The sequence below is a fragment of the Agelaius phoeniceus genome, chromosome 3, assembly GCF_051311805.1.
Source record: "Agelaius phoeniceus isolate bAgePho1 chromosome 3, bAgePho1.hap1, whole genome shotgun sequence".
NCBI lineage: Eukaryota > Metazoa > Chordata > Aves > Passeriformes > Icteridae > Agelaius > Agelaius phoeniceus.
Genome location: NC_135267.1, coordinates 92,230,830 through 92,242,999, shown reverse-complemented (window position 1 = coordinate 92,242,999; position 12,170 = coordinate 92,230,830). Strand labels below are relative to the sequence as shown.

Here is a 12,170-nt window from a genome sequence, read left to right as displayed (position 1 = left end):
CATAACTGTTCAGAAACAAAGGCTCTCATGATTTTTAGGCTCAGGCTGTTAAGATGCTTAAGACACTGATTGTGGAGAAAGGTTAGTGGCCCATCCACCCTTGGTATTATACTCCAGTTGATGGCTTTTATGTATGTCATTCACCTGGAACAGATGTTTTCCCTCTTGCTTTAACTGTTCCCCAAAAATATCTGAAAAGAATTTGAAAATACAATTAATATGCATGTCTATCCAATTAATTTAAATAAATTAGCATTAAAATGGATTCTGGATTTATTTTGACACTTTCTGCAGCAGACAAAAATAATCTTGATGCAGGACTGAATTTTGTCAGATGCCTCAGTAAACAGCAGAGACTCTGCTCAAAAGAGGAATCTTTATTAGGAGATGGTAATTCAGTCCTAGAGCTCTGCTTTTTGTAACCAGTGTGAATCCTGGATTTTGGTCTGCTGTGAAAATGATGGAGGAGAGCAATACCTTGAAACAGGATGACAGTCAGCTAAATCTACTGAGATTTTGGGAGAGGAGCAATGCAGATCAAGTGTTGTTTTAGAGTACAGACTACTTTAAAATTCTGCACTGAGCATTAGTTAGTCCAGCAACTCCTAAGCTAGAGGTATTTCTAACATGCTGGAAATATGTATTGCAGGGTGTTGGAGGCTCAGCTAAGGAGAATTATCTGCCAAGCTTAAAGGGTGTCAGATTGCTGAGCAGGATGAGGAAAGGGGATGGAATTAAAGCTTTTGAGGAGGATGTGCTTTCTTTAAGGGGCACTTTCTCCTGGTAGGAAGTTTAGTTAGGTGCAGACATTATTTCCTAGCTTCCCTAGCTTTTGCTTTCCTTTGTTGCAAGGAGTGAATTAATTAAAAAAAAAAATCTATCTTCTATAAGGTGCCTTTCAGCAGCTGCTGCTTCCATCCACAGCAAGTTTGTCAGCTCTTTCAGAGACCATGGACCAGCTGAGATGCCAGTGCAGGTTTGGGAGTTTGCAGGTTTGGAAGTTTGCAGGTTGGGAGTGTATCTCCTGTGAGCTATGCCAGATGCCAGCTCCAGTCCTTTCCAGCCCAAGCTACACAAATATATCTTAGGGATTTGCCATAATACCATAATTAAATAGCTGTGTTGGACTGTCCTGACTATAGCTGTATTTGAGATAGAACATAAGCTTTCCCTCGTTTTTAGGATTGACAGAGTTGGAAATGTCATGTCAGGGTGGAAACCAAGTTAAAGACAGATGTAAGGGCTTCTGTCAGGGACATTTCAAACTCAGTCAAAAGATGACAATGGAGTCTGACCACTAATATATTGTCTACTCATAATGTGAGAAAAATTAGGAGACACTGAAGGGGTTGAGAATAGAACTAGCTGTACTTGCTTGCATGGTGTTCTTTCTGAGGCTGGAGATGCACCCTCCAGGCCATGGTATTCCAGTCTGGGGAGAGGGCTGGCAGAGGCAGGCTCCTGGTGTGCCTGTGGCTCCTGGAGATGCCAGCAGCTCAGGGAAGCAGCTGCTCCCTGCAATGCTGCAGGACAGCTGGGAGCTTTGCCACCAAGGAAGGGATGACTCCGAGTTCTCTGCTGGGACTCCTGTCTCCCTCCCTCTGTTGGATTTGCTCTCGGGCATAAAACACTAAACCATCAAACAAGTTGGATTGGAAGTTCCCTCATTGTATGTTTAATGAAGGCTGTAAAAATAGCAAATAATAACAGGACATTTTTAAAGAAGGTACAAAAATATGATCATTTTCCCTTTCCTCCCCCAGAATATCAGATGTTAACCTTGTTCCTCCCACAGGCTAATGATACCAGATGCTGCAAACAACAGGTGAAAGCTAGAGGTGAACCAGAATATTAAAGAAAATGTACTCTGAGATAGTCATAAACTTTTACAAAGTAAAATGGAGTCAGCTATGTTTTCTCTTTTGATCTAAAGCCTGAGCTTATTTAAAATGGATAACATGACACTTGTGCCTCACTGCAACAAAGTCCACATAAACATACCAAATACTTGTAATTTCTTTAAATGAAATTATGAAGTGAAAAGTTCATTTTGCTGCCTTAATAAAAGTTTTGTTCAGCATACCAGTGAAAAATATTATTTATATTTTGGTGTGAGCTACCTTTTGAGGGTAGTTTATTACACTCCTATAAGCAGCAAAGCATTGGTAGGCTTTTGGGAGTCTGCAAAAACAAACATGTAGATGAGAATGAGTCATGATGTACTTGCTGGTTTACTTTCTTTTCTGAATTATTTAACACTGATTTTTTATGTGACTTGGCAGTTTATTGCTTTGAGTGATAAAACCCTTTGAGCTGAGTAGGTGTGAGGGCAGGTGTGGGCTGAGCACGTGGGATGTCAGTGCTGCTGCTTCCCCCACCCAGGGAGGTGCCCTGGTCAGGGTATGATGAGGCAGTGTCCTCAATCTGGCAAGGAATCCATATTAATATAATTGATTGTGAACTTACTGCAATGATCTTGCAAAATCAAACACTGCATGATGGAGGTAGACATCAAAATTACCCCTTTTCAATCTGGCACAGCCTTCCTCTTCTGAGGCTAAAATGTTGCTTGAGAAAGGTAGCCCTTTTTCACAGTTTAATAAATCTCTGTGAGATGCCTGTGTTCTGTTTGTAAATGTAAAAATAAGAAAAAAGCCCCAATATTTTCCCTTTGTAAAAACATTTGAAAATTAATATTTGAATAGCTCTTTTGAGAACTGACATTTGGCCATGATTACAGCTTTCATTGGGAAGGACTTTAGAGCATTTCAGTGGAAATTGGTTCTGATTTGGCCAACTTTCTGAGCCTTTGAAAAATACAAAATGGATAATGCCCAGTATGTTTTTTCCACTAGGCTTGTATAGATATATTCATCATGCATTCCAGTGTGGATAACTAGCAGTGTTATGAAATAGGAAATGAAAATCCACAGAAACCCACAGCTCTGGGTTTCTGGTAAATCATCTGTTCCATGCTATGTGTGCTACAGATTGCTGTGGTGAGGCACCTGGGAGCTGCTGCTGGACAGACCTTCCTGAGCTCTGGAGATGTGCAGGGTCACAGGGGGGAAGAGAGGGTTTTGTGGTGGAGTTTAGGGGGCAGCACGACGTTGTTTAGAGAGAGGCTCCACTCTCTGTAGTAAATATTTGTCACAGACATGTTTTATGAAAAATCCTGTCCTTAGGATTTTTCTCCTGAGAAGCCTTAAGAACAAAATGTAAACAATGATTATCTGCTGCTGTGGAATGCAAAAAGTGGATCTGTGATTGGTCTCACGTGGTTGTTTCTAATTAATGGCCAATCACAGTCCAGCTGTCCAGACTGTCTCAGTCAGTCACAAGCTTTTGTTATCATTCCTTTTCTATTCTTAGCTAGCCTTCTGATGAAATCCTTTCTTCTATTCTTTTAGTATAGTTTTAATATAATATATATCATAAAATAATAAATCAAACCTTCTGAAACATGGAGTCAACATTCTCGTCTCTTCCCTCATCCTAAGACCCCTGCGAACACCACCACAAATATTGGGCATGCAGTACTTAAAACCTGCCAAACTGGGTGCAGTGGCCTTAACTTTGAATGTTTTTAATACATGTGTTACATTCAGCTGCTTGACTGTCCCTTTTTATGAAAAAATAAGAAGTGGTAGCATGTGATTGTAACAGCCGCTCTCTTTTTCTGCTCGGTGCTCAGTTGTGCTGTGCTTCATGTCGCAGTGTAAATGCCTTTTTGGTAACCTGTGCCTGTGTTTCTCCACCTGCATGATTAGAATTATCTCCTAATATTCAATTTGCTACCTCTCTGACAAGTTTTTGTTCTTACAGAGAGCAAAACACATCTCTTTTCATAACAGCCTTCTGAATGGCAACTAATGACAAATGTCATTATTCCCTCTGCCTTGACTTCTATCAGTTGCTCATGCTGCTCTTCTCATTTCTTATATTTCACCACAATTCTCCTTGGCTCTCTGCAATCAGGTCAGATGATCGGGTCAGTAGGAAAAACCTGCCCAAAGAAATTTGGCAAGTAACAGCCTGGTGGGCACATTCAGACACTAAGCATTAAGGCTGGAATGAATCCACACACTTATTTTTTTCCATTTTTTTCTTCAGGTGGTAGAAAATGGCCAGAGCAAGGTAGGTGGAAGGCACATCCTCTGTCTCCTTCTCAAGCTCAGCAGTGGCTGGTGAAGAATTCAAGAGTGTACCAGTAAGCTTGGACCTGCCTCAGCAGCCCAGTGGCTTTTGTTTAGGAGCAGCAAACCATGGATTCCCATCCGTGTACCACTGTGTCTGTGCCTCCTTATGGAAAACACAGGTGAGTTTCAGGAGTGGAAATCAAGGCTGGACATGCTGCCATGTGTGACCTCAGCAGCTGGCAGGCAGGTGCTTTTCTGCAAGCAGGGCCATAGCCTCCAGAAGTTTATTGAAATAATCTGCTGGCACTCCCACCTGGGGCTGCAGAGAGGAACTGGAGACTAAGTAAAGGAGAGGGAATTTGTTTACCAGCTTTACATCTAGTGTGACGTTTCTTGAGTAGTTGCAAGGCCAAAAGTTGATGGGAAGCAGGAGGAAATCTCTTTCCCCTCCTCAAATGGGAGGAAATTGTGTGGAAGAACCCATGCTAAAGGTGACCTCCCAATGGGCTGTGGTCCTTATTGGGAACAGCATTAATATCCCCTGGTAGTCAACATTACAACTTTTTCAATAAATGCCTCTCCTCTCTTTATGAGGAGATAGAACTTCACAAAATCTCTTTTTATTTAAGACCTTCCAGTAAATTATGAATGTAAAAGTTTTTATTCATATTTTTAAGCGTATCAAGAGAAGAATGTTCTCTAAAATATTTGGCAGACTTTCCTCCCTTCTTTCCACAAAGAAATTTTATTCTTCTCCATTAAACATCCCCAAAGACTTCAGTTGCTCTCACATAAGAGTATAGAGCTTTTCACATGTCAGGGGATAATTTATTTTTTGAATTAACGAATGTAATTTCATTGAGTTTAATATTTTAGCCAGGATTTATTATAGTGAAGTCTCTAATTTACATTCAGCTCAGGTGAATAGTACCTTTCATTTGTCCTCATAATAATGATTGATTGGAGGTCTCATTGCAAAGCAGTGGTGTGATGGTCCCCATTTTATTTTGAATAGCAGCAATGACAAAAAACACTGCTGTGTGGCACTTTCTTGTCATTTTTTTCTGCTCTCTCAGCTGAGGCAAACTGAATTGCAAAGAGTTTTCTTTATTTCTCAGGTTGTCTTTTGAGGTTGTCTTGCCTTGTCTTGCCGTGTTTGAGGGAAGTGCATCAAATTTGGGACTCTCCCAACCAAAACTTGCATTTCTGGTGTCTGCTAGGTACCTGTGCTCTTTGGCTTTTAAATTTTTTATTTTCTTGGGCCTAAACCTCACTGCTAGGTAGAGCACTAACCTTACCAAATATTGTTATTTTTGTGACTTTGAATAAGCCATTGCTCCCCTCTGCCATAAAAATTATCAAGGCAATAAAATGTATCTGAAGTACATCATTGTCTTTATACCTATAACATGCCAGCAATATCCTTATCTAACTAACTTTTTGCAAGAAGAACTGAGTATATTCTGCAGCTATATTTTCTGTCTTTCTCTAGAGGTACAGATTTTGGGTTTTTAAGTATTATTTATGTCAGCTGCAGGAGTTAGAGTAACTACAACTGGGATATTTGGTGTTTGAAGTGTGAATAATTAACAATTGACTGACAAACCTGCTCTGTTTGGCTGTGTAAATAAGTAGAAGGACTCTATTTTGAAGGGGCAGCAGACACCACAGACAGAGGAAAGGATTAAAAACTGTCCCACAGATGAGCACAAACACACTGAATGGTGCTCAGGTGCTGCAGCACTCATGCACGCACACCAAAGGCTGATCAAACTTCATAACTCTGCAGAGCATAAAAGTTAAACCCCAGCATCTCTTCTGGACCTGACACAATCCCAAACCAGCCAAGGCTTCTGCTGGGATCTAAAGCTTTCTGCTGGGGTGTTCTGAGAGCATAAGGTGCCTTTAGGCCAAACTGAATCTGAAAATCAAAACTCTTGAAGCCCTTGTTGCTCTTTTGCAATTTATCTTAGATTAAAGCACTGTTACATAATCAAGGATTAAAGGCATTAAACTATCCTAAAGAAACATAAGGATGTAATTTTATCCAAGTTACCAGATGATAGATCTGAGAGCATTTTTTGATTGTTCAATTAGAACATATTTGGTTTAAACTGACTAACTGAGTAATTTGAAAAGAAATTATTAAAATTTGGGGGATTCTCTTTCTCCTGTGGAGATTTGGCCTTAGAGAACATGTCACAGCCTGACCATCTTTCTGACCTACTTAAGCTTCAATCAGGTTTAAGTGTAGGCAGCTCACTGAGCTGCAGTGACATGCATGCCTCATTGATCACATGAGAATTGTAGCTGGGGCTTAGCCTAGCCAGTTATAATCATGGTGACTAAATTCAAACAGCAAACTTAGGTAGTTACTACTTCTGTATCAGTAAGCTGCCAGTAATTTGCATCATTCTAATCACTTCCTTCAATTTAAAAATAATACTTTGAAATATTTAAATTAAATATTTAGTGTATGCCTTCAAAATTAAACTCTACATTAAAGTTGTACTTAACAATTATTACATTGGTATTAAAAGAAAACAAAAAATACTACTCCTTACCTTCACAAAACAGACCTAATTTTATTATTTTTTTAATAGCCTACATAATATACCCTAAGTGTTTGACGGAAATACAGAATATATTTGGCTGGAGAGATTTTGTGGCATAAACTAAAGTTATCTAAAGTCCAGATTTGGCAGAAAGTGTCTCACTAAGAGCTGAAACAGCCAATCATGGTTTGAGAGAGTGGCATGCAGGACACACTGAGCCAGAGAAGACTTTCTCTTGCTTTCCACAGAGGGAATGAAACCATTCCAGGTCATGAACCCAGCTGTCAGAAACAGTGTGTGCTGTAAGGAGGTGTGTGGCACTGACAGGGAACACAAATCTCTGGTGGCACTCAGGAAAATGTGCAAAAGGGGACTCAGATGTTACACCCAGGGTCAAATTCTGCGCTCAGCCTTCTGCAGGTATGTGCTGCAAAACACTGCCCATGGGTTTTATATCCTAATTTCTGGTTGTTTTCAAAGCTGGAAGAGTTCCTAGACCAATTTAGGCAGCTCACGGAGTTCTAAATTTTAGAACCTCCCCATGTTTGTCATTGGCCTTCATTTTCACCACTGGGCTCATTTGTCTCTGTGTTTTGTGGAACAGGGAGCAGCCAGCACCCCTGGGGCCAGGAGCCTTGGACAAGGACCACCAGGACATGCTGAAGCCTTTGTCTGAGCTGAAAACTCTTGCTTTCAAGTGGCACTCAAAAATGGAACAAAAATTAGAATATTTCTGAAGTGTATTATGAGTGATTGCAGGCAGGCAATTTCCCCCTTGCTCTCCCAGTAATTGCATTTTATTATTTTGTGGCTGGCCCCTCAATAAAAGGGAATATTTACTTACGTTAGTGCTCTCAAAGCCAATTTGGATGGCAACTACCTTGCTTGTTGATTGCTACACCCACAAAGAGAGGAGGTGCTGTCCCTGATGTGAGGATCCAAAGTGTCAACATAAAATTTGCTATTCTCAATAAACACTGTGTTGTGCTCTTGTGCCAACAGAACTGCAAAATCTTGATTTCCATGTGTTTTCCCATCTTTGCTCCAGGAGTGCACTTAAACCAAGGCCTGGCTCCCAGAGATATGGGACTTGTTTCACCAGGAGCTCTGAAGGAATGTAATTATTTTTTCTGCAGGTGCTCTGCAAACACTGGTGAAGTCACAAAGAGCTAATTTATACAGAATTAGCTGTTTCTACTCGCCTTCTCAGCATATGACTCAAAGTACTTTGACTGGGCAAATCAAATTTTCTAGGGATCTGCAGATAAAGCAGCTGAGTATTGAACTGGTAGCAAATAGAAATTTATTTTACTAGTGCCTGGCCACCAAATCACACGAGACTTGTAAAGACAGCTGCTGGCAAAGGATGAGAAAGATGTTTAAGTTTTTATTATTGTGGATTTTCTGAAAGACATTTTATGGGGAGGGAGAGGGGAAAACCACCAACCAACCACCCCCCCTGTGCTGTTCTATTTGGATGCATTACATTGGTAAGTGGAGTTTGTTCTGCTGGTAAAACCCATTTCCAACCCTGCAGCTTGACCATACCAGTACTTTCCTGTTCCTCTTCTCCTGCCTCCACAAAGATCCAAGCTTTCCTAACTTTCTTCCTGTTCCTCACCAGTTTTTCTTTTAGCCATCATACACTGGTGCTTCTTGATCTTCCCTTCTCTTGGACAGCCTCACCTTTTCTTGTGCCTTCTCTGATGTGTGGCTCTGGCTCAATTTGCTCTTCAATCACAACAGTTCTTAGTGAGCCACCCTCTCCTTTTACTTGCCAGCTGTAGAATAAATGTTTTTTTATTCAAAAAGCATGTATTATATAAATGCTTATGCATAATTTTTGCTGTTGAATAATCCTGGTATTCCATATTTTTCTCTAGTTTGCCATCTGGTCCTTGAGGTCATGCTGCTGTAGTCCTTTGCTGATTATGCCTTACAAAGTTGACCCTGCAAGTTGAATTAATCTTGCCTAATCTAAACAGAAAGCATTATTTTCAGGAGTAAGTATTCTGATTTAGAATCCTGGGGTAAATATTCAGTGTGGGAATGTTGTCTAACTTTTTTGTCAACAGCCCTGGCAATAATTCCATAGGATAAGAGGTTACTCTGCCATCAGCCCAGCTGTCATCCTTGCTTTCAAGCTTGTTGGTAAAATGCTGTTTCACCACGAAACATGCTAAAAAAATATTTAAATTGACTTATCTTACACAGTCAAACGAGTTCAAATTCATTGTGATCTACTGAGAGACACTTATGGTTATTTAAAAAACCAAAAAACAGCTTGTATTTGTTAAGTGTTTAATTCTCTGAATATCAAGTGCAAGAGAGTGGGTGGCATTAGTCCCATGCTCCAACAGAGTAAGGGAGAGGAAAACACAGAGACTGATACCATTGTTCAGCCTGTACTTTAAGTAATGTCACATCTGTGGTCAAGAGATAACGAGTGATTTGTCTCAGGAACCCTCAGGGAGGTGGTAAGTAAACTATTGGAACAAATGGAAGGAGGATTATGAGACTTGGAGGGAATAAAATTAAGACTGATAACATATGGAGTCCTGCAGCTATTTTTCCTGTTTCCTAAAGATTAATTTTTGCTGGTAATATTTTTTAGAGTGATTTAATAATGAACAGAAGGTTGTGGCTTAAAATGCTGGCAAAGGGCAGATTTTAGCAAATGACTGCAACATGGAGATCACAAGAGCTGAGGATTGTTATGGCCAATTTTTACTAAAGAGATTTTCCTGAAAACTGATGAGTGGTAAATGTAGAGGAGATACACACCATGATATGTTTGATTATGGTCAAGCACTTTGATTCATTTTAGAGCTGTGGATATAGGTCCTGGTACTTCTCTCCATGAGATGCTTACAAGAAGGTTGGTGAAGTGTGTGATTTCTGTGTAGCAGGAGATGCTGAACAAAGGACTCCCTGAAAGACAGTGATGTTGCTCAAAAGGGCAGATGATGACAGAAACTTTATAATACAGGCATATGATATTGAACTGAGTTCAAACAGGCTTCAGACTTGTATGAACCACTTGGGTCAACTTCATTTGTCTACATATTATTCATATGACTTTTGTCTTTCTTAAGGGTCAAAATATATTGTGTTTACTGTGTTTGGTCTTCTTTGTGCATGTGGGAGCAATGGAGGGTAGGTGATCTTTGCTTCCAGTGGCAGACACTCCTGGCATCCCTGGTAGGTTGTGGCAGTCTTTGAATTGATGGGAGTGACCAAATCAGTCAGAAGAGTGAAGAGTTTACCATGTCAGGGGATGGAAAGAGGTGTTGGAAGATCTTGTTAATGGCTTGCTTGAACATTTTCATGTACAGTATGGACTGAACCCTCTCCTCCCATAATTTAAACTCCCATATCTGCAGGATGGAGCTTCTGTGCCAATATCAGTTGAATGAAAGGGCAGAAAAATTAAAGGCTGATGTCCTCAATTTCATTATTTTCCTGGACTGACAATGTTAGAATCTGCCACTTTAAGAAATTTATTGTAATCCTATTTCTCTGTTTTGTAACGCATGCTTCTATAAAAGCCCACTTACAGCAGTTAATCAAATGCCTTTGTGGATAGATAAATAAAGAAGAAGCAACAGGAATATTTTAAAAGCACTCATTAGCATGTACCTCACATCAAATAAAAAAGTACTGCAATTAATCATAAGGACATAATTTTCCTTAACCCCATTTCAGATTGCTGTTTCAAGTGCAATTTATACCACACACCCACCCATATCTATTTTAATCAAACATTTTGTGCTGATGCGTGAATTAAAGTAATATAAGAACAGAGAGCTGAGATATGTGATAGAACAAATAAAAGGCTGTTATGCTCCTTGTTCCAGAACCCCAACGTACCAGGTAAAAGAGAAAAAGAAAAAAAAGAAGGCATCTTTTTAATCAAATAAAAAGACTTATGGATGTTCCAAATCAGTCTGACAAAAGGTCAAAGTAACATAATGTCTTTTCCATTAACCATTTGGAGTCACAAGAGCATCTACAAAACAGTGGAGAATGTTCACGAATCTCATGCAGACAGAAAGTGTTCTGATCACTGCTCATCTCTTCTAAGCATTGTAGATAAGGAAAAAGTGATTTCATTCAAATATAAATAGATTTTTTTAACTGACAAGCTTTTCTTGTATAAACAAGACAGGGTCATTTGGTGTCATTTATAAATGGCATGGACCTGTTGATGCTTTTGGTGCAGATCCACTGTATGCTGCCTGGATTTGGCTGCCTCTCTTGGCTTTGAACTGATTTTGATTGCAAAGGGGAAATTATCCAGATGAGCCATAGTAAAGTTGCAGAGAGAGTGTCTTGGCATCAAAAATTCAGCAAGCACTGCTGTGAGCTGTTTCATTATGTCACTTTCCCTCTGACTGTTCCTTGTGCTTTAGTTCCCTCTCAGTGAAATACCACCTGTGTGTACCTGCTGAAACTCCAAACTGTGCATCCACTGAACTTCTTAATGACCAAATATTAGTGTAAGTTAATCTTGCTTTTGCCAGGAGTCTAACAAACCTCTCAGTCTAAATCAGCAGGAACCATTCATTAGTCCAGCCTATGACATTTCCCCTCACAATGCAACATACAGGGAAACTGTTGCCAATATCTGTATTTTTGACCCTCCTATAGGGAGATGTAGCTCAGTGCCCCCACTCCCCTTTCTTTTCTTTTGGAAAATGTTTGTTACACTCCTCTATAATGTTATTTTCTGGTCCACTTCATTCCATCTCAGATATATGGCTAAGATAGCTGCTTTTAATATACTGATAAATATATTCAAACTTAGTCTAAAGTAAGTAGTCTCAAGTCAAAGATCTACAAGAATCAATGCAGAAATGTTCAAAACACTTGTTCTAGTGAAAGCATCAAGGTAAGTAATCTTCTGAATGAAAGACAAGGGGAAAAAAGTGAGCTTTCCACTTGAACAGAATTTCTGTTTAAAATTCTGTGCTTCTGAATGAATAATGAATCTGTTTCAGGTTTCCTTCAATTACTCAAACCCTGAGGTAGATGTGTCCTGCAAAGGTCCATCTAATCCAGTAGCCTTTGATGCAAATGGCAACTAATACTTCAGGAAAGGTATAAGAACAAGGGAGACAGAGAGAGATAGGCATAGCAAGCCTTCAGCCTTGAAAATCTGGCTGGTAACTTCCTGAAATTATAGCAAACAAGGATTTCATGTTAGTGCCCAGTAGTTGTACCAAAACTGGAAGTTTGCAGAATTTGGCTCAGTTCTTTTTTAATGAGAAACAGCATTTTCAGTATTACCAAAAGAAAACAGCAAAGTGTTGGCATATCTATTCCAAACAATTCTGATGTTCAGATGCAGTCAGGATTTGCCTTTAAAATGGTAGGAAAAGGCACTGGAGCCCCTATAAGATTATTGTCAATTATTATTAATATGGACTGAACCTACTTTGAAACCAAATTGTATGTAAATCAGAAACCTGAGACT

At 39.6% G+C, this 12,170-nt stretch overlaps 1 long non-coding RNA gene across 1 annotated transcript in view; it reads left to right on the top strand.

The window, feature by feature from the left end:
* LOC129118932 (uncharacterized) overlaps positions 1-12,170 on the top strand; it is a 39,905-nt gene that overhangs the window by 10,984 nt on the left and 16,751 nt on the right. Inside the window, exons 2-3 of the long non-coding RNA XR_013181680.1 lie at positions 4,114-4,318; positions 8,578-8,697. This is a non-coding gene — a long non-coding RNA (uncharacterized LOC129118932). The remainder of the gene's footprint in view (positions 1-4,113; positions 4,319-8,577; positions 8,698-12,170) is intronic.